At 37.5% G+C, this 23,529-nt stretch overlaps 2 long non-coding RNA genes across 3 annotated transcripts in view; one reads left to right on the top strand and one right to left on the bottom strand.

Annotated features, from left to right (window-relative positions):
• Positions 1-11,324, top strand: part of LOC136834179 (uncharacterized) — a 24,957-nt gene extending 13,633 nt beyond the window's left edge. Inside the window, exons 3-5 of one of the 2 annotated variants that reach the window (XR_010851665.1) lie at positions 5,815-5,944; positions 10,830-11,152; positions 11,207-11,314. This is a non-coding gene — a long non-coding RNA (uncharacterized lncRNA). Of the gene's footprint in view, positions 1-5,814; positions 5,945-10,829 lie in introns of both variants that reach the window. The other variant, XR_010851664.1, reaches the window with a different exon arrangement.
• On the bottom strand, positions 11,034-23,529 carry LOC136834410 (uncharacterized). The gene is made up of 5 exons (XR_010851791.1): positions 23,423-23,529; positions 20,194-20,340; positions 19,304-19,441; positions 11,191-12,041; positions 11,034-11,138 (listed from the first exon to the last, which is right to left on the bottom strand). It is a non-coding gene; the product is annotated as an uncharacterized lncRNA (long non-coding RNA).

Here is a 23,529-nt window from a genome sequence, read left to right as displayed (position 1 = left end):
GTTCGGCGTTCATTTCGCCATGGTAGTCCCCACTACTATTCTTTGCTGTATAGCAAAAGAATGAATCTTCAATAAAGCCCTTGTTGGTGCCATCTGCTACCACGACAAAGCGTTCACCATCTCCTGGCGGAACCTGTCGGCTATATGTGGTAGTTGTGGATGGTTGAGTTGTGTCCACCCATTCTTTGTTGTGGCTCATTCTTGTAGTGAACCATGTGTCGTCTAAATAGACCACCTGTCTTCCTTCCTCACGAGACTGTTTGAGAGCCCTGAGAGAACGGATCCTTTTACATACTATGTCTAAGGACTCTTTTCTAGCATACATTTTTCACTGTGTAGTCTTATATCGAAATCCCATCTTGTGAAGTACTCTCCAAAACGAAGTTTCCGATGTGCCTTCGGGTAATATTCCTTCCTTCTTGAGTTCTCTTGTCAGAGTACTAATTGTAAAGGTATCCTTTGACAAGAACGTGTTGTGAACATATCGACGAATTGTACCAGTGGTAAAAGAGTCGAACACATCTTCAGCTAGCTGTGTGGAACGAGACTGTACTGAATCTGATGAGGGCGGTGATAATGGTGATGGCGCTGGAGCTATTGATAGTGCTGGCGATGAGGGTGGTGATGGTGATGGGACTGGTGATGGTGGTGGGAGTTGGTTGACCTGCAATTGGCCGTGAATGACTGGCCAGTGCGCCTGACCATCTGACGAACAGCATTCCTTGTCATATCCATGACATCAGCAACTCAGGTCATACGGTCTGTTTGGGTAAAATATTTGTTCTCGTGTAATTATCTATCAAAAACAACCTCTCTATCTCTTTATATATATATATATATATATATATATATATATATATATATATATATATATAGAGAGATAGAGAGAGAGAGAGAGAGAGAGAGAGAGAGAGAGAGAGAAAGAGAGAGAGAATCTGATAATGCATAATATTCAGCTATACATGTCCATGATGGTACGCCATTAAACATGACAACATGATACCAACCTATCCAATCCAATCTTTAGTTTATTGTTGTCTTGTTCCCTCTTGTAGTATGTTAAGAGTCGCAACACAAAAGCATTACGACAACCTTGTGGACAATGGTGAAGCATTGTAGACATGATATAAAATGTCAATAGTAGGCAGTAAGCAAGGTGTCAGCAGGAGCCCTTGCCAATGCCTGTATCTAACAGACGTGTACCTTCCCTAGCACGATCACCTCTCTGACTGCCATCCGAGATTTTGATTTTTTTGTCTTCTTTTTCATAAGAATTACTTATTAATTAAATAATAAACACAAGTGAGGCTAAAAATGAGTTTATTCAAACATAATAACTAATCAGTATCTTTAGATTCCATCAAAGAGCAGTATAATTCACTACAACTTATATATTATTAGATAACCATACAGAAAGGGGGTCGTGGCAGGTGTAAACGTCACGGGGCCACACATCATGGTCGACACACGTCATTCTGCGCCTAGTTGCCAGGTCTTAATTTCCATTCTCACCATGCCCACAAAATTGAGATGACATTTCTCGATATAAAGTGGAGTAGATGCTCGATTCCATTTTTCTTAATTAGGTCGGTGTCTCAAACTCTGGTGGTTTCGGTTTCACATTAATCAGAAGCCTAGTTCATTAGTTATATTAAAAAAGGAGGGTGTTATGGGCCTTGAAATAGTTAGTAGTGTTGCCAAGAGACATTGCTTTGCAGCTACTTTCAGGCGGCATATATCCTCGGTCTGTTTTATCCCTTGGTATGACGATATCTTCCCTCCTGAGCGTTCTTTTATGAAAAAACTTTTCTTGGGCTCCAGGCGGAAGGAAGCACCATGAACCCTCTCTCTAGCAGCACCCATTTCCGAGCACCTTATCATCTTCAGAGCTCCTGACACCAGCTTTCTGGTGCCTGGTGCAGAATCCCAAGCGCCCAACACCTGTTCCAGAGTGCTTGGCTCTTTCTAGCCATACTAGGCTCCCACCACTGAATACCTAGTTCCTTTTCGCATTTTTTTTTTTTAGAACATTGTTTTGGACTGCAGAAGAAGTCATCACTTCTGGTTTTGTTCAAGACCATTGTTATCCCATGGCCAGGCTTTTGTGTATCGTATGGACATTCCAAGTTCCTATAAGCGTGTTGGATATTAGTTTTTAACCAAGTACAGTTCAGCATATGTTGTCAGTCTGTACAAGGTGTCATCGAGTCCACGCAAGGCATTATTACATTAAGAAGTTGATCCTGCCCTGATGGCCATGTGTCCATGGCTGCCAAGTATCAACAGGGACAACAACTAATCCACTTAGTTGTTTGTGAGTCTGCACGAGGCCCTACAAGTTTGTTTGCTTGTAGAGACCAACCGAACAGTCCTGTTGTCAATTCTCCATGGAAATTGGGTGGAGTTCCTGGATGTGTAGGATAATTCATTTCGTGTCCACATACAAACTCCGAAAGATATGAGACCCATCCTACAAGACAGGGTCTTCTAGTGCAGGAATTTAGGCTTCGACATCTACAACATAAGACTTCTCTCGAGTACTCGCTCTACTTACTTTCATCTTCCTTTCTGACCATGAACTTCAGGCTGTCCCACAAGACCAATATGGACAAGGAATCACCCCACTGTTTTTCCCCAAAGACCCAGTTTTCAGTCGGACCTATGGTGGTATCTGTCCAAATATATACTTTTGGAAGAAATCCCTCATCATGAGACTATCCTTAGACTGCTTCTCACTCCTTGTTCTAGTAGAGGGATCGTGCTCAGGGAACCGGGAAATTTCTAGGATATGTCCCCAAGGGAACGAACCTTCACATGTATGCTAGAGAGCTGAGAGTCATTTGCTTAAGGCTTCAGTTCTTCTTGACCCTCGCTCACTCCTAGACTGCGGTATTCCTTTAGACAAGCTCACAGTCCTTACTTTTTTACATTAGCTCTCGCCACCAAGCAACAAGGGTTTTCTGCAGACGATAATAGTTTTTTTCCTAGTCCAACTGGAATTTCTGGCGGATGAACTGAGCCATCAGAAACTCACTCTTGCTCTCGAGTGGACCTTGAATCCCTGAACTGTCAGGTTATGTGCTTCTGTGGAGCAGGCCTGTCTTAACTGTCTGCCACCTTAAAGGAATCTTCTAGTATGGGCAACAAACACCATACTGCAAGATCGTTCTAACCTGAACTTCTAAGCTCTTCCGTTGTTCGACATGGTCAAGGAAGGGCTGAACTTTCTCAGGCTCTTCAGAACGTTACGATGTTCCTTTTAGCCCCGTTCTGAACCATAATTTATGGCTCCCAAATTGCTACGGTTGATTGGTGGACTCTCCAAGAGTCCTTCCACTATTCATTTCTTCTCGAACAACCTCACTTCAAGAAAAGCCACCAAGGGTGGCATGCTCTTACACGGACAGGCTTTGGGCTGTTCAGGTGCTTGTCAGGAAGGAGGGGCTTTTTTCAGAGGTGCTACAAGAGACATTTGTAAGATGCAGATGTCATCTTCTAGCTCAGTCTACCAATCTAAGTGAACGATGTCCCTTATCAGGTGTCGCAGACTCATAAAAGTTTCTTCTTCTGAGACACTTATGACTCATGGCAGTATTGCTTTTTTTATTGGAGAGGATATAGAATCTCTAGTGTTCCTTCTTTTAGGGATATCGAGCTATGTTTTTAACCTAGAATGAGGAACCTTTCATGACCTGGAACTGTTCTCTCCCTCTCAAGAACTTAATGGAAGAGAAGGTCTTGACGGCCGGGGACAGTGCTCCGGGCTCCCAGGAGCACCCTCCAGCCCAAGCCTTTACCTCGTCTGACTTCCATCTCGCCTGGCGCCAGCTACAGCCTGGCCATCAGCTCTGCCCTGAGCTCCTAGAGTGCCTGCCAGCTCCTGACCAGATTAGTTATCTGGCATCCAGCTCAGCTGGCACAACCTACAACCTGGCACCAGCTCAGTACACCCGATGCCTGGCGCCAGCTTCCAGTTGTCTGGCACCAAATCTCCCCACATCCTTGGCTGTGGGGAAGAGTAGGAAGCTCTCTTTTCTGTTAGTTTTCAGGTATTACCTGATCAGGATTGGAAGCACAGGTGGGCCATTCATAACCTTTAGCGTTCTGACAAGGACCCTTTTTTTCACCCTCTTAAGAACACATTGTTCTTCATGTATGGACTTGGTCTATGAGACTATTCTTAGTTTCAGGAGAGCATTTGGGCCTACTTTTAAGTGAAAGTTAAAGATGTCAGAACAACTTCTACCTCATTAGCCTTCATGAATATATGCCCCGTATGTCCATCGTACAATCAGCCTACTGGAAGTGTAATTGATTTTTGCTTCTCACCTCTTCAGAGAAGTTTAAACAGTGTTAAAAATTTTTGCAGTACCTTGCGATTATTAGATCTCTCCTACTATCTCTTCACCCTGTAGTAAGGTGCCAAGTTTTGTGAGAGCCCGGGGGTGCAATGTACCTGGAGCATCCACCACTCTTAGTGGATGGGTTGTGGTTTTTATTTCAGTGGAGATGACAGTGTTATCTGGTTGTTTTAGAGTGTGGTACTGCACCCAGGCCAGGGGCACTTTTTGAAGTTTTTGCTAGCCTTCGGTTAAGTCCTTCGCTGCATAAATTCCAATTATGCTTTGCTAGCCATCAGACTCCTCCTTTGCTGCAAAGCTCCCACTTAAGTAGCAGATGGTCTGGCTATAATGCCACATCACTACAGGTTAAGTTGAGCACCAACCAGAGGCAGTTTTGTACTGCAGGCTCTCTTAATTAATAAGGAATGACAAGCATCATTTTCAATGGTAACAACTTTTTCTGTTTATAATTCACTACATGTCTTAATGTTTTGGAGTAGAGTATGTCCATGTATCCCACCTCCTGTCAATGTGGGAATCAGCTATGTAATTACTTGGTAAGTTACTTATATAAAAATGACATTTTTATGATAAAATAAAGTTTTACATATACTTACCAAGTAATTACATGATCGGAGCCCTCCCGCTACCTCTCTGGTGGACGTGTGACACAAACAGAATGAGGTTACCTGCTAAGTCGTTCCTGGTATTCCCAATAGTGGGTGGGACCAGTCACCTGCGCTAAACTTTGAAGCGTTACCCACGAATTTTTTTCTTTTAAACTGCCATGCAAGAGGAAACTATACCTATGTAGTTACTTGGTAAGTATGTATAAAACTGTCATAAAAAAGTCATTTTTGTATTAATGTATTCACATTCATGTAATCTCAGATATTGGTAAGTGGGTCATGATTTCAAGTCCTTGATTGCTACCATGTCATTTCATATACACATGAAGACTTGGAAAGTTAATTTCATTTCAGTAGGCTATTGGGAGGAGAGCCAAGGAAGGTTACAGGGTCTGAAAGCTGGAGTCAAGAAAGTAGGGGTACATGTCATCCATTTTTTCCGTTAATATTTTAAACATCTATTTTCAGTAGACTTTGGAATTACAATATCTGTCTTAGTGAATTTCATTGACTGATTTTTTTTTAATTCATGCATTTTAGTTTCTCTCTAACAAAGTTAGTACAACTATGTTCCGAATGTTAGTAGTTTTCCAGGGACCGGGAGCTTATTTTATCAACATTACCAGATTGGATAGGCTGTGGAAAATTTATTAGTGGTAGGAGCAGATGTGGTTAGGCTAACTGAAGTTTTTATGTAACTTGGTGTCTACATATTATAGTACATAGGGTTGTTAAAAAGATTTCATTGTAACACCATCAGAGGTTTTGTATTACATTGAAATTATTCCTTAAAATGTTATTGATGGATTTTTTGACATACAGTAATAGAGATATTTTTCCAGGTTTGTGTGTTTTTGCAACTGGAAGAAAGGAGGATAGGTGTCTCCCCAAAGTAAGGTACCTATGATGAATTGCTCATCTTGGCTCCATGGAGGTGTAAGGATCCCTCAGTAGCTGAGTTACAAGTTAAAGGTAAGTCTTTTGCCTCTGTCTGTCTCTTTTTATACAAGTTTATTTACCTTTTTTTTTGTCTGTTTGTCTGGGTCAAGTCTTGTAACTCAATTTTTGACTGGTTACTCAGTCCTGGTGACAATTCAACCTTACATGATCAGTAGGTCAGCAGTGACCTCTAGTGACCCTACAGTAACCTCTCCCAGTATCTCAGGATTTGTATGAACTCTTCGGATTTTTCAAACCACCTTTGGCTCGGTTTCGTTAATTACTGTCATAAATCGGTTACAATTTCTGTCAAAACTAAAAAGTATAAAGTAAAAAAATAAAATAAATTTAAACTTTTTTTTTAAATGTACTAAAAAGAACAAAATAATTTTTTGAGACACCAGGACTTTCTTAAAATTAATCATGTCTACAAAAATGAAAGCTTGAATACCAAACATGGAAGGAAATGCTACAAGAAAATTTTTTTCATCTCTTGTAGCATTTCCTTCCATGTTTGGCGCCCACGCTTTTATTTTTGTAAACATGATTTATTGTTAGAAAATCCTGGTGTCTCGAAAAATTATTTTTTACTTTTTAGCACATTTTAATAAAAGCATGTTTTAAATATTTTTTATTTATTCTGTTTCAAGGAAATAGCAAAAGCAACATCAAGTACCTTACCTTGATTTGCCATAGGTTGCCACTTGGACAGTTTTTATTGAGAAACACTTAACAGGATAGTTATTCAGGGTATTCTTCATTAATTTAAACTTGGGAAAATTCCATTGTGGTGTTGTTTTTCATTGTTTTACGTACAGTTATGAGGCAATTTCTCTCCAAGTCCAGTTTGACTTGATGCATGGATAAAGGTTTATTATGCAAAACATATTTCATAAATGGTCAGGCTTTTGCATTCATAATTGTCCAGTGTAGCACTTGAATACAGTGGTCTTGGGTTTTCTGAATACAGAATTGTTCAGACGTACTATAGTTTATAGTTAATTTTTTTTTTTTCGTTTCCCTGTACAGTGGTCTTGAAAATAAATTGAGCATCAACTTATAAATTAAATACTGTATGTGTCTGAGGATCTTAAATGAATAGTAATACAAGCGTTTATGGGAAAAACTTGACTGTTGCCTCATCACTCAACATACTCAAGTACATCATGTGGTGTGGGCTGGAGATTCAACTTTTCCCAGTTACCACCATCCTCAGATTAGGACGATAAGCGAGAGGTACACGAACCTCTGAGAGAACACAATGTTCGGCCAGTCATTAAAAAACCGCAACAAGAGAGCAACTATCAAATGAGTCCAAACTGACACCAGGATGAACAGTTGTACTGAAAGAAATGTATATATCCATTATCTTAACATATTTTCTTGTGTTAATTTTGCTTGAATTTGCGTTTATGCAAGCAACTGCCCATTGCCTTTATTATTCTTTCATTTCGTCACCCACTTCACTCACATCCCTAGCCATTTCATCCTTGACCTGTGTGCCTATTTCATTCTGATTGGTCTAGTTGCCATTTCACAAGAGCTTATATTCTCCTTGTCACGACTAATTGTTTTTGTACTAGTTCCTAAGTACTTTACCTCCTTTGAACAATAAGTAGTCCTCAGAAAATTGTGCCCCTAATGAGAATTTTATGGCTCATCCAGTGGGGAGACGATCCTTTTGATTTAGGCATCGCTTTTGAAGATTAAGCTACTTTTCCAAACGTTCAGTAAATTTTTATATAGGAAAAAAGTAAACTTATCTTTCCAGTGTTCCACCCAAGGGACCTTGGCAGTGTGCCATGGTTGATTAATAGTATCCTCCTACATTTCACTCCATGTTTTACGTTACGAATGGCTTTTGCGTGGTTCTTTTAGCTTTCAGCTTCATTACATTTTTACTAATTAATTTTCATATATACAGAATTCCAGTGAAAGAAGATACTGAAATTGAAAATTGGCTCTCAAGACATTATGGCCACCAGCCCCCAAAAGCTTTTAAGTAGCCAGGGGATGTAAAGAATCCCAGTAGAAAATAAGCATAAAGCAAGCTTCATAAGTGAGCATTAAAGAGTGGGAAAACTGGTGGGGGTGGGATCATGAATAAAGGAAACGTGGACATTTATTGTTCACAGGAGGTAAAGTACTTAGGAACTAGTGCAAAAACAATTAGTCGTGACAAGGAGAATATAAGCTCTTGTGAAATGGCAACTAGACCAATCAGAATGAAATAGGCATACAGTTCAAAGATGAAATGGCTAGGGATGCGAGTGAATTAGGTGAAGAAATGAAAGAATAATAAAGGCAATGGGCAGTTGCTTGCATAAATGCAAATTCAAGCAAAATTAACACAAGAAAATATGTTAAGATAATGAATATATACATTTCTTTCAGTACAACTGTTCATCCTAGTGTCAGTTTGGACTCATTTGATAGTTGCTCTCTTGTTGCGGTTTTTTGACTGGCTGAACATTGTGTCCTCTCAGAGGTTCGTGTACCTCTCGCTTTTTGTCCTAATCTGGGGATGGTGGTAACTGAAAAAGTTGAATCTCCAGCCCAAACCACATGAAGTACTTGTGTATGTTGATTGATGAGGCAACAGTCGAGTTTTTCCCATAAACGTTTGTATCAGCAAAATCAGGGAGGTCACGGCAATTCCTGTCCCGACAGGAACCACCTGCTTGATCCTGTCATCCTTGGTGAAACTTGTGTCGCAAAGGTAACCCCACAATTGCTTCAGGAGTGCTTAAAGCAGCACTGGTCTTCAATTCCAGACTCCCCCTCACAGTCTGTGCCTCACAGTCAAGAGGTAAGGGATGATCTGGTGTGGTGGACAGACAACAAGCGACCACAGAGCTAGAGTTCCGTTGAAATCTCCTCCTCCGGTGATGCATCTGTTCTTTGAAAAGAAAAGGGAAGGATATAACACAGCTGGAAGACCCTGTTACTGTGGGAGTGTAGAGTACAGATGATTTCATCTGCACATCAAAGTCTTTTAAATGTGAACATTGCTGCTAGATTTTTAAGCTTCACAAGACAGATTGATAGGTCACTCTTTGGTGTTGAGCAACATGGTGGTGTATGTCACAAGCAAGTGGAGATAGCCTCCATTCCCCTTAGTGACCAGTTTATAAAGCTGTCAGCCAATTATATTCCAGACAGGATGAATGTTGTGGTTGATCAGCTCAGCCACATGGGCTGGGTAGTTGGAACTGAGTGTTCTCTATGTCCTCATGAGAGCAACTTGTTTGCTGAAGGTTAAAAAGGAACATTACAGTGTTCTGCACACCAATTCAAGACCTCAGGGCTGTGATGGGGGATGCTTTTCAGCATCCCTTGGACCATCTGGATTTCTGCACCTTTCTACCATTCGGTCTGATCACTTACGGTCTCATGATGATCCTTGTCGTTACTTGTTACCTCCAAGGTGAATGGTAACCTGATCTGTTAGTTCTCTTGGTTGAGGCACTAGAAAGATTGAACCCTACAAACTCCACTTTTTTTGTCAACCCCAACTGTCTAGGTTTCACCCGTGGAGGAATTTCCCTGTGAACTTGGAGAGCAGCAGTTCCTGGTAGGGAAAGATTTTTCTTCCAGTAAGGCTCAATAGGGTTGTGGACAGCTGGGAGATTCCTGGCAGTGGGCCATTTTTGGTTAGATTCATAAGAGGGTTGTCTCTGGTCAGAACCACTCTTTAGGAACTCACTTCCTTTTACCTTGACGAGCTTCTCTCAGTCTCTGCAGTAAATGGCTACCATGCAGCCTTTCCCAGGTCTGCTTAAATGATAAATATCTCTCATTCTCCTGGAAGCTCTGCGCCCTCTGTTGGCCCCAGGTTGAAGTGTAAGCTATTATGCTTGTCTTTGTAATGTAGTTAACTTTGTTACTTGTCCATGGGGCAGAAGCCATTGTTAAAAGATGCTATGTGTTTACATGTTTACAAGATTGGTTAATATTTCAGGCTAACACATTAATGTTGTGCTCAATGCTTTGTTGATTTTTAGTTTGGAAATGCAGTAGCCACATTATTGAGGAAATGATTGGTAGAATTTTAGTGAAAAGTTTTGCAGTTAAGTAGTGCATGTAGCCATGTTCTCTACCAACAAATTAAACAACTCTCTTAACATTACCGTCACTGTAAATTTGGCCAAATAATCTTTTTGTTGTATAAATATACCACCTGAGTACCATATTAATGTGCTTAGAAAGAAAAGCTACAAAAGACATATATAGACTGACTGCCTCCCGATTAACAACTTTTCTCTTTTCACTAGTACTTTATTAACTATTCATAATCCTGATATCCCACACAGAGCTTTACTGCTGTACAGTATATAATACAGGTACTAAAATTTTTTCAATTTTAGTACCTGTATTTTATACCGTACAGCAGTAAGCTGTGCGCGGGAGATTAGGATTATATGAATACTTAACAGTACAAGTGAAAAGATAAACTTGACTATTCTTTCAAGGTACATTAATATGCCAGGTGTTAATACAAAAAAAGTTTGTTGCCAAATTTACAGTGACCTGGTAATGTTACGAAGAGTTGTTTAATTTCTTGGTAAAGAACATGGCTACTGTACATGAAATTTTGCACTTGGAATAAATGGAGGTTTTGAAGCAATTGTAAGAACATAAGCATATATGAAACCCAGTATTCAACCCGGTTTAAACCACATCCTATGGTTTACATTTATGTTAATCCCGTTGCAACATGCATGCATGCTAAAATCTGCGATATCTAGATTTTAAAGCACCAAATGTAAAGCTATAAGGAAGGTAGTGAAAAAAGTAGGTAGTGAAAAAGGTGCAAATAATGTACGTTTATACTTTATTTTCCAATATTCATTCACATTTCAGTGTGTAATCATTAGAGATGATGAATATTAATGAAAGCTTCATTTCTTTCGGACAGATGGAATGGCTGCATAACTTGGAGCAGCTAATGAGCAGCAAAGGCCATCTTGAGTAGTAGGAGCAGGACCATCACCACCCAGTGGACAGAGAACCATAGTAAGTCAGTGGCTGAATGATATATGAGGAAGCCGGTGGCTGAGACCATATAACCAAGCAGGTTTTGCGTGTGCAAACTGTGAACTTGGAAAGAGCCAGGGGTGCTGGAAGCACCACCACTATGTGGATGGTAAAAGATTAAAGAACCATTTTGGGGGACGATTTCCCCATCCCCGAAATAGGCAGCTGGTATATAGGGTACTATATACTACTACTGATAGAGAGGTGAAAATCAAGTTGGGAAAGTCTAGGGTACTATATACTACTACTGATAGAGAGGTGAAAATCAAGTTGGGAAAGTCTTTGTGTGGAAAATGCAAACAGGCGGTGCTAGTCCGGCTAGGAGGATGGAAGTTCATATGTTATGATTGGAACCTATATAAACATGTTCAAGGCTATATATATATCGTTTTTAATAAAAAGTATGCATATATAGAGTACAGTATAATTTTCTACATATCAAATAACTCATGATTACTACCTTCAGTGCTAGAAAAAGAGACACTCTCCACCACAAAAAAAAAAATATCCCAAGAATTTGAACTTCAAAAAGTGAGGTGTCCAGAACTTTTTTGTAACCGGCATTCAATGGTTCTTCAATATGGCGCGTCCGTTCTCTTTCGTGGATTGCCGGCATTCAATATGGCACGTCCGTTCTCTTTCTTGGATTCAATGGTTCTTCAATATGGCGCGTCCGTTCTCTTTCTTGGATTCAATGGTTCTTCAATATGGCGCGTCCGTTCTCTTTCTTGGATTACCGGCATTCAATGGTTCTTCAATATGGCGCGTCCGTTCTCTTTCGTGGATTGTCGGCATTCAATGGTTCTTCAATATGGCGCGTCCGTTCTCTTTCTTGGATTACCGGCATTCAATGGTTTTTCAATATGGCGCGTCCGTTCTCTTTCGTGGATTGCCGGCATTCAATATGGCACGTCCGTTCTCTTTCTTGGATTCAATGGTTCTTCAATATGGCGCGTCCGTTCTCTTGGATTACCGGCATTCAATGGTTCTTCAATATGGCGCGTCCGTTCTCTTGGATTACCGGCATTCAATGGTTCTTCAATATGGCGCGTCCGTTCTCTTGCGTATAGCGACGGAGTCCTTTGCTGCATCTCTGAAAAATATAAGAAAAGATTGGGGTGAGTGAGATGAAAGTTACTTAAAAAAAGTTCAAGACAAACATTTAAATAGCGCAGCCATTAAAATACAAGATTAACATTTAAATAGCGCAGCCATTAAAATACAAGATTGTTAGTTAGTCTTTCAAAAAGCAAGCTTAGAAACAATCTTTGTCTTGAAATTGACCAACATTTAAATGTAACAAGTACTGAAATTAGTCAAGAAGGCAAGTCTAGAAACTATACAAGAATGTCAACATCTTATGCTTGAAATTGACCAACATTTAAATGTAACATTACAAGTCTTGAAATTAGTCAAGAAGGCAAGTCTAGAAACTATACAAGAATGTCGACATCTTATGCTTGAAATTGACCAACATTTAAATGTAACATAAGTCTTGAAATTAGTCAAGAAGGCAAGTCTAGAAACTATACAAGAATGTCAACATTTTATGCTTCTGTTTGGGTGTTGAATACTGGAAGCGAGAGTAAAAAAACGACCAATAGTGTACACACTACTGTACTTGCCACCTGGAGGAACTACATAGTTGGTTCATTCAGTCGAAACACCTTGTCAACAGCTCTCGGCCGTGTTACGTAAATTTTCAGTGAATGAAATAATCAGTGGAGTTTTTCGCCACAACCAATTATGTACATGGGTAAAGCATCTCTGGTTGCAGTTATTATGCATACACTTTCTTTGGTATATAATTTACAACGAAACCTTTGTGAATACTGAGGTTTTAACTAAGAATCAGAAAATAATGAAAGCACATTTTCATATTTCATAACTAAGAATGAGAAGATAATGAAAGCACGATAATGAAATTCGATAATGAAAGCACATCTTCATATTTTACAATAGCGTTCAGGATAAGTATCTGTAACAATTCATGTGTTACCAACCCCACCCCCTTTTCTGTCATGGCTTTGGATGATTATTTTGGATTATTTTTTTTAAGTAATTATTTTTCATTTTAGTAATTTTGTTTCCTAAGCCCTTAAGAAAAAACCCAAGTACTCATGTATGTTGCTGGCATTTCAGTAAAGTTTGCATAATGTGAAAGTGATAAACAATGTCATCGTGGTCGATGCTCAGCCCCCGCCCCCCCCCCACCAAAAAAAAAATTAGATGATGATCCCCATGGGTTTTAAACCCGGTATGTATCCAGTTTTTAGGTTCATGCCCGTTGGGGATTACCGTAAAAATAAACAAAAGACTAAATAGCCTACAGTATCATAAAGATAATGACCCCAAGAAATATTAGTCCTAACATAACGACCGCCGAAAACCCTTGGGGGTCACAATCTAGGAAAGATCCCCCAAAAAATCACTACAATGTTGAAATGTGCAATGGTTGTTTGAGTTCACAAAGTCTGATTTGTCTGATGATAAATCATGCGAAAGCATTTTAAATCCAAAATGTCATAAAAAGGCCCTACGACGAGACCAGTTAACTGACGGCCACAGAACAACAGATTACACATTAAATAACATCTGGTAACATCATTATATTAGTGGGGTATTTTGACCGAGTTTAACCAAAACCCATAATTTCTGCTTTTTCCAACAGATGGCAGAGTGCACCCTATCAGGCGTTTTTTACTTGTCCAGTTCAGCATCCAAAAAAGGAAAAAATGTGTAATTCCAAAGATGTCTTAATTAAATCTCTTTTAAAAATGTCTATTTACAATATCTAAAGAGAAAAGGAAGCCGGTCAGCTTATTAGTACTAAATATGTAAATATTATAGGCGTTACTTAGATTTTCGTCTGAACCACACAAACACCTATTAAATAGACTTGTAAAGATTGGGATCATGTTCCCCCTACTAGTGTGGAACCTTTTAGTCTTACTATTCTCTCCGGTAAAGTTTATAAGCGCATTCTATAACCATTGTTAACAGCCCACAATATACCTCTATTCTCTAAAACACAATGTACCTATTCTCTAAAATATACAATATACATTTGCTTAGATAAACCCACTATCATCACTTATTGTGAGCTATTCGCTGAACCAATCTGGAAGGAAGAAGGAAGGACTAAATAAGCAAAGGGCCGGAAATAAGCATAAGCTTAGAGTGCAGGAGGGGATCACAATGTAAATAAAATTGACAAGAAACAGTGGAGGGAGATGAAAAATGCCGATCGACCACAGGTACGAAAAGTGAGGGTATGTATTATAAGCAGAGGGCAGAAGACTACCTTGGTACATGTTAGACCTCAAAACAGGTCAGAAAAAAACCAGGAGTAAACAGTTACCGACCCAAATCAAGTTAATAATGAAAGAAAACGTAAAAGAGGATATAAAAAATGGGCAAACAATAATCCTGAGAGGCCACCAAGTGCACATTTTTCTCAAGAAAATGTAACAAAGAGGCTGTGATAAACAAAAAGCAAGAATAACAAATACCAATACATCCAAGGTGTCTTTTACGAGAACCTTCTACCAAACCAAAGCACTGTTCTAGTGTGTTTTTTAAGTACGTCCTCTGTGAAAGACAGATCTGCAGATACCCCAGTGAGGCCATCAGGATAACACAAAAAAGGTCAACTTACACAACTATAAGATGAAAGTGTCAAATTATATGTGAAACGTTTAAATAGGAAAGTACAAGATTTGTACGGAGTTCAACTAAAAACTTTTAGTGACAAACACCTCTGCTGAAGAATTTGATAGCAGATTTAAATTGCAAAAGGGGGCAAAATGTGGTTTTAAGAATTATTCAACTTCAAGAACAACAACAGTTTGTGAAACTGGATTCATGAAGCTCACAAAAGGCTTAAAATGAAGAAATAAGGGATCTAGTAAAACTACTAAGGGATCGAACCTTATCAACGCATGCTGCAGTGGAACAGAACGAGAAGCAAAAAGAAATTAGAAGCATATTTGCTAACATAATACTTGAAAATAAGAATATCCGACTCCACTTGTACGTTGATTTAATTTTAGTTAATTATTTGAAAACATTAAAGTGTCAGGCTGGGAAATTAGATGGCAATTGTGCTCCTTACGGAGGTCAGCTGAATAGTAGTAAGGAAAAAATTATGATTAATAATTATAATCAATAAAGGAAAAAATAAGTATTCAAGCAAAATATTATAAGTAGGACGAGATGAAAAAGAGAGAGTCGGGAGGAGGAAGAGTCTGGGTAGAAGCACAGTCTGGAAAGGAAGAATGAGAAAGGGCGAGGAGTATGAAAATATGGAGGATGAAATTTAAGACTAGTAAAAAGTAGGATGGGACGAGCGAGCAAAGTTAGTAGATGGAGAAGGGAGGAGAAATGAATCACTAGTAGAAAGACATGATCACGATGATGAAGTAGCAGGAAAAGAGAAGTAAGAAGAATGATCATCAGTAAGAGCGGAAAGAATGAGGAGGAGGATGACGTGAGAAGGAGGAATAGACAAAAGGAAAAGCTGCGATGGTATGAGGATAGAAGAAAGAAAGCTTAAAAGAAAAAATAAAAGAAAGGGGGAGAGGAGAGTCTCAAAGAAATGAACAATGAAGGAGCCATACGAAAGAGAAGAAGGAATGTAGGGGAGAAGTGAAATAATAAACGAAAAATTAGGTTAAAAAAAAAAAGTGTTGGTGAGGGAGAGGAGGAAGGAAATAATCAGAAAAGGCAGGAATGAATACCGGAGTATGACAAATGGAAGATGTAAACTGAGGAAAATGTAAAAAATCACACAAAATATGCCTAGATTAAAAAAATAATGGCTATTAACTGTGTATAAGCTGTATATTATATTCTTTCGCGCTGAGGTATGAAATTTTATTTCTTTAATGATTTTAACAAAAGATTCACTATTTCTCTTTAAAATATCTAAACAAGGTCCTTTGTCCTAGGTTAATTACATGCGTGTAAAACAGTTAGCGTACGAGTACGTAGATGTTACTGAGTTATTGATTTTTCTTTTTTATTTTAACGGGTGAAAATCTGAGGGATTTCAGAATGGCCCATTTGGGCTAAAATTAATGCAGAAAGCGTCCTCATTTCTTTATAAGACTCTCAGAACTATATCACGAAATTACTGATAATTTTTTTCAATAAATGGCTACTTAACTTAGGGAATAAGCAAACAGTTATAGTAACAAGGCCACATCTGCCATCGGTTGCCAGCTGACTCATGTTACCAAGTAGCTGATTACATAGTAATTTTTGCAATTCTTGCAGAAGTATTCTATAACACTCCATCTTATATGGATTGTAATAATATTAAAGTTAGAAAACATGTAGGAAAATACAAAATCTGTAATAGGATGCGCCCTAACCGAGGAAGAGTACAAGATATAAGAGTAGACGATCTTTAATTACTGTGCAGCTCTGACAGGCTGGGAGAGACTGCAAAAAATAAATAACTAAATAAAACGATAGAATAGTAGAGTACGAAACAAATATAAGAACCACAAGGATGAGACAAGACTTAGTCAATATGGTGAAACGAGAAGCAGAAGAATTGTTAAAAGCGTTCACAATGGCAAAAACACAAAAATCAGTGGAAAATAGCCCCCAAAACATTATAGTTCGGATATTGCAAGAAAATCAAGGAGCGAAGACAGTTGAGGGGGCCAGGGCTACTGCAGACCTGACAAGCATTTCAGAGGAAAACATGTGACCTAACCAGACTTACCCTAACCTAACCTCACCATGGACGCAGTGTTACTAACATGGCCAGGGGAGTTTCGCTTCCCCTGAACCTCCCAACTCAGTCATGACCCCTCACTGCATTAAGCCAAATCAATATAACACTTTCAACAAGTGGTGTCAGGAAAAATAAATTTAGCAATATAAGATATGAAAATGGGAAAAGTAAATTAACAAAGGTAAGTATATATCCTGGATACATTTATACCAGGAAGAATGGTCAAGTGGGGACAGTGTTAAGGATAATCAAGGAAGCAAGAGATGTAAACAGCAAACCTTTTTAAGAGAATTAAAACTGGGGAGGTGTTAAAGTTAAGATCAGGAAGTAAATGCCATTAAAAGTTTAGGGAAAATGAAAACGAGACCGACGACCGTTGGTAAGTTTAACCTAAAAATGATGGCCCAAGATCTAAGTGACAAACCACCTACTAGAACTGACAACAAATGTTACAGAAGAGCAGAAAAAGATGGCGTTTTTGTTCTTGCGCTGAAAAGTAATCAGCTTGTAGCTGGATATGGAAACTTTAGAAAATGGAAAAATTAAAAATAATCAAGAGAAACATTGATTCCCATAAGGAACCCTAAAATGAATGGCAGCTGTGGATCATGTTAAGATTGCAAGCATTAAATGAACCCAGGAGACTTTATTAAGGAATCAGAAAAATGATGGGATGCACTGTTAAAGGAAAATGACTCCGAAAAATATAAAAGTTGTTTATTGCTCTGCATGAATAACAGAAAGCATTGAAGTAGTACATAATATACGACACTGAAAATGTGGATCGAGGCTATGCAGTAGGAAAATGCAACAAAAGTAAGGAATGTTAAAAACAATATTTGTTTATGGCAATGGTCCCCAAAGGAACGAAAGTAAGTTGTTAAGAAAAAGTCGAACCAAACGCTCGAGTGTACTGCCCAGAGGCCCTAGGGGTGACCCGAAGTAAGTTCTTAATATGGATTAAATCGTTTCTAATGAACTATTAATCATAAAAAATTTAACGACCGACTTGATGGTACAACCTTGGTCGCTTGTACACTGGACGATTGCAGAATACCAAATGCATTCTAGGATTGGGTCGTGTGGATTATGAAAACTCATTTCGAAGACAGATAATATTACTTTTCGAAGATTAGATATTATTTTTCGAAGCCAGGTTATATTACTCAAAAAAAAAAATTGACAAAGACTTGTACATTATTTTGATCTAGTCAATAGCTTCAGCTTGTCTGCTTTATTAGCTCACCTTTCCCTTAACGCCTACGTGTACGGAAATCCAATATATTTCAACATTGATATTATCTTCATATAACAGTAAACTAAACTTATTGGACACGGATCTTAAGAAATTTTGAACGGTTTTGAAAGCACTTCCAATCATCGGGAATAAATGAAGTCTGCACCGGGTGGCAATTTGGAGCAGTCAGCGCAAGTTACCCAGTGTGGCCATATTTGTTTATTGTATGTTGCTTAAACGGAGAGAGATTGATGCGAATTAAAGGAAATTTTACATTTACTGTCCCAATTCTGAGTGGTAGTAAAAGTCAGTTTATCAAAATCTCTTTAGTCGAAAAGTTTTGAAAACTGAGTCACTTGCACCTCTTTTAACGAACAAATTTATTTGGGAAAGATTTGACTACGGTGCAGATTCTCAACTGGATCCAAGTTTTTAATACTGACTGATGGCGGGCCATAGATATGGCTTCCATAATGTAAAATAGTAAAACAGTTAATAAGTATAATAATCAAGGTTGATTTATTAGCTCTCTAATTTACGTGATACTTTTTATCAGGCCTAATTCATTTTACTGACGAAGCCAATTTATCTACTTTCGTTACGGCAAAGTTAAGAAAACGCTGGGTAATCGTAAGTTTGGGATACAAGGAAAATTGAGCAAAGTTATCTATACGCAACATTATTAGTCCTCTTGTTAAACTATTGGTAATATTTTTTCAAAGCAAGCTTGAACAATGTACTGTACTACTTATGACACTTTTGACACACACGGAGTAATTTCTGTTGAGATTTCATGAATGGAGGCAGGACGCTTCAAACAGCATTTTTAAATAGGTCTCCGATATGCATTGTCTTCAAGTAGCATCTTGTATCATTTGAAAGTAAAAAAATATAAAAATGGCAATAGTTACTACTTGCTTACGTTAGGATTACAAATGGTAATGTGGCCACTTCTTGGAACATATAATGCAATGACAGAATACTGAAATGTAGGACTAATTTTTCACAGGATGACTGGGTAGGATTCAAGAAGACAAATAAACGGTCAAGGACTACCACAAGCATCTCTCCTAGCTTGTTAAAGCTAAAAATATTCAGTCGGCACCAAACCAGAAAAATCAGTGATACTAATAGTCAACAAAGAAAAGAAGAAAACAGAACACATTGAATAAAATGAGAAAAATGGCACAGTTTGAAAAGTGAATAAGTAAGTACATGTTATCTGAGAGAATGGCGCCCAAGTGGGCATAGTATAAAAAAATGCACAGCTGTTACACATCTGCTAGACTGCTAACAAATGTTTAGTAAAATTAACATGAATTCAGAACAACATAACCATAGACTATGAAATGGCCAACGGATTAATACTTACCCAGATATTTGCCTTTTTTCATATCTTCAACGTCTGACAACTTTAAATGAAAATTATCTTCCTTCAAGTCGTTTCTCAGAAGCTGGTGTGATATGCCATCGATGGAGTTTATCAGGAATCCACACAATCATCAGTAACCTATAAGGCAGGAAAAAATTTTTTTAAAGATAACTGGCATTCCACAAAAATCTAGAGGGTCGGGTGATGACTGGCGGCTTGGCCTAAATTATTAGGCAGTGCAAGATTATGGCTCATGTTACCTAAAGTGACGTAATAAACTTGGTGTGTGTGAGGGGGGGGGAGGCAAAGGAAAAGTAGGGGACGCGGCATAACTACAAACTCCTCATGTGGCCTTTTCTAACAGGACAACCTTTGCTGTGTAAAAATGATCGATATGACAAAATAATATTGAATTTTCAAATACTTCATAATTTCCTTCTTGCAAAAAAAAAAAAAAAAAAAAAACAGCGTAACCACTTTGATGAGATAGCATTTGTGATAAGTTCAGTAAGAAGTAGGAAAAGAATCTTTGTACCTATTTGTACGTAGACATTACGCCTTCAAACCTGTTTTGAGGAATGAGCAACCGGGACTAAGAACTACAAAGATTCAGGGGAAAACTTAAAGAAATAAACAATATATTTCCAAACGTAGGTACAGTTATATAGATAGAGGCAGCCTCTTCTACAACAGGTTTTACAAGCCCCTCTGAATTTGGCATTCGAAAATTTGTTACTCTTTGCGTAGCCGAAGACAATAATTACCCTTACTCCCGGGTGTGTGTGTGTGTTGTTTAAAAAAAAACATTGCAAAGCAGATACAAATCTCCGAAATTCCTAACAAATGTTTAGAAAAAGAAATAGGAAACAACCAATTGCTGTAATGCTTACCTTTAGAACTGCAGTTTTTCCCTTCATATGGTGTTCGGCATTTGACTACAATATTTCCAACAAATATTTTCCTTCAGATCATTTCATATAAGCTGGTGAAATATGCCATCGATGGAGTTATCAAGTATACGCGTAGTCATTAGTAACCTATTAAAAAGGAAAAATTTTTTTGAAATAACTTAAATTTTACAAAAATTGGTCAAAGTATTGACAAGCAACTTATGGAAGTCTCACTTTACCTATAAAATGTAATTTCTTTGAGGGAGAGAGAGAGAGAGAGGGGGGAGGTTGGGGGGGGGGGCGGCTGCGGGCGGATTGACCAACATCGCTGTTGTAAGCGATAAAAATCTGAACATCGGAAAATATTATGTTAAAATGTTCAGTTACCACGAAAATTACTTGTTACACAAAAAACCTATACAACCAATATGATGGCTACTGATGAAATAGCATCATAATTAGTTTCAACACGGATTAGGAAAAGAGGTTTTGCAGCTAATTTCCAGAAACAGGCCGAGTTTTATAAGTAAAAAAACAACCACTTTCTACAACAATTACACCCCTCTTGAACTAACCATCCCATAAAATGTTACTGTCTCTTTTAATGATGAAAAATTACGTTTACCCCTATTTGTATGTCTGTGTCAGTTTATGTATGCGTGCGCGCGCGCGCGGCCCTGCAATTGGCGTTAGCAAAAATAATGCACAGTAGTTACTAAAACTCCCCATATTTTACTCACAAATTAGCAAAATTAATATGAATTCAGTACCCAAGCACGGCATATGAAATGAATTAATGCTTACTTTCGTATTTGCAGTTTTTCATTTAAATTCAATTGCTAATTTTAATTCTTAACTTCGTGAGAACGCTATAGACGGCGTTATCGGATATCCATGCAATCATTAGTACCCCTCATGAAAAAACAAAAAATCTCGAATAATTGTATATACAAAAATCGGTAAAAACGATGATTACCGACAAACTGCACTGACTAAACTCGTACAGTGATGCAAGGAGTACCTTAAAATTCAACAGTGTTCCTCATTAATAAACATTAACTGTATTGAAGGAATACTTCTAAAATCATGCACATTTTTTGCCTAAGTTTTTCATCTGCTCTAAAAAAAAAAAAAGAGCAATGTGATGCACTGTGTGTGTGTGCCTGCGTGTGTGAAAGAGAGAGAGGGATAATTTATACAACTACAAATATTTTATATGCTATTTTCTGGGTGAATCAATGTTCATTTAAATGGGTCACAATGAAACCTCAGAGCTATATAATGGAGTAAGTGAAGCTCATGTTTTTGCAAGTGTCCGTGTTTGTGAAATAAACTTCACCCACTCCAAGATATGGATTTCTCGTCCTGATTTTGTTGTCCAGAATCTTGTAATTTCCTTTCAAAGGAAGGCAACAAGTCTCTCACTCCTTTCTCTCCGGTTCTTGAGACTGACCCAGAAAAAATGTCTTCTCTTTAAGAAATGTACCATATGGCAAAACATTAAATTATAAATCATGACGGAACACTTTAGTGTATATATATTTATATATATATATATATATATATATATATATATATATATATAAATTATATATATATAAATTATATATATATATATATATATATATATATATATATATATATATATATATATATAAATATATATATATATATATATATATATATAAATATATATATATATATAAAAAATATATATATATAAATATATATATATATATATATATATATATATATATAAATATATATATATATATATATATATATATATATATATATATATATATATATATATATATATATAAATATATATATATATATATAAATATATATATATATATATATATATATATAAATATATATATATATATATATATATATATATATATATATATATATATATATATAGAAAGTGAGAGAGAGTACAAACTTACATAGTATTCTAGCAGGAAAACCATCGCTATTGAAGAAAAAAAATTATATTGCATGATAAACTGTTTAGATATTCTCAATTACTACACAAGTGTACCTACATAACCGCAGTGGTAACTACTGGTAAGAATTTTATGAAACGTGGCATGAGAAATTTGCTGGTAGTACTATTGACTTTTGTCACAACGGACTACCACGGGGCCATCTTCTGGGCTGCGACCTACATTTAATAGTGCATATATGCATTATCGTGCTGTTATGGATTATGAACATTAGTCTACATTTTTTATACGGTAAGTTTACTAACGAATAGTTCCCACGGGAGAGGGTCACAATGTATTTACGCGCGTTCACTTTTAAGTTCGTCAGTATAGAAGAAAAGCGAAACCTAAAACATTAAGACATCTTGGAGCCAGAAGGCAACCAATATTGGAAAATAGGGATAAACAACACAAATGCTATTCGGTAAACTATCCAAAAAACTAAACAAACAGTTAAGACAGAATGAAGTTATTCAAGAAAATTGTTAATCATAGCCTTTAACAACGAACAGAAATGACATGCCTCATGGGCCAAGAGACAGCCGATAATATGAGGCTTCCAACACTAAACGGGGTAGATGGATCGTTCCAAGTACGGTTACTTCATATTTAACAGGGCAAAGTACAGTAATTATGAACTAACTCCTACGTGTTAAGGTCGCATCCATCCCAGATGAGCTCATTTGAGTAGGCTACTTATTTTTTTGTGTGTACCAGTATTAACATTACAAAACCAAACTATGCAGACCTCTTTCAAGTATAAAATACGCCAAACGCAATTAGAGAATTTAGTTCAAGAATCAAAGGCAACAAAAGCAAACAAATCGTTGAATAACTGCCCCAGAACCTTAAGAAACTGAAATTTGTATACAATCAAAGGAACAATATTTAAAAACTGTTAAGACGTACCAGAAGGTTAAGAAAATACAAAGGGTCTGTCTGATGAAGGAAATGGGGGACGGTAGCAGGGCTTCCAAAAATAAAGGTGGTAGACAGATCTTAATTAAGTTACTATCATTTCCTGAAGCATTTCGGTCTAACAATTACATAAGTAACCCCATGCGCACCAACAGCTACAACTGCTGCACCTTTGTTAATGTAACATTCAAACAGTATTGCTACTCTGTATACTTAAATCAGCACGCTTGGGCTTACTCCTATATTCTCGAATTTGTGTGTTTAGTATTAGTTTTAATGGATAATAACACATGTAGGCAATACCAAAGATCATTGCTTACCTTCGTATTGTAATGGTTGGAGGTTCTTCTTCATAACTGAAGTAAATAGGTGAGACAGGTCATCGAGCAAGTCACCAGTCGTCCACGCAACCATCGGCAACCTGTAA

This window comes from Macrobrachium rosenbergii, chromosome 53, assembly GCF_040412425.1.
Source record: "Macrobrachium rosenbergii isolate ZJJX-2024 chromosome 53, ASM4041242v1, whole genome shotgun sequence".
NCBI classification, from domain to species: domain Eukaryota; kingdom Metazoa; phylum Arthropoda; class Malacostraca; order Decapoda; family Palaemonidae; genus Macrobrachium; species Macrobrachium rosenbergii.
Note: the sequence above shows the minus strand (reverse complement) of the source record. Positions and strands in the feature narration are given on the sequence as shown.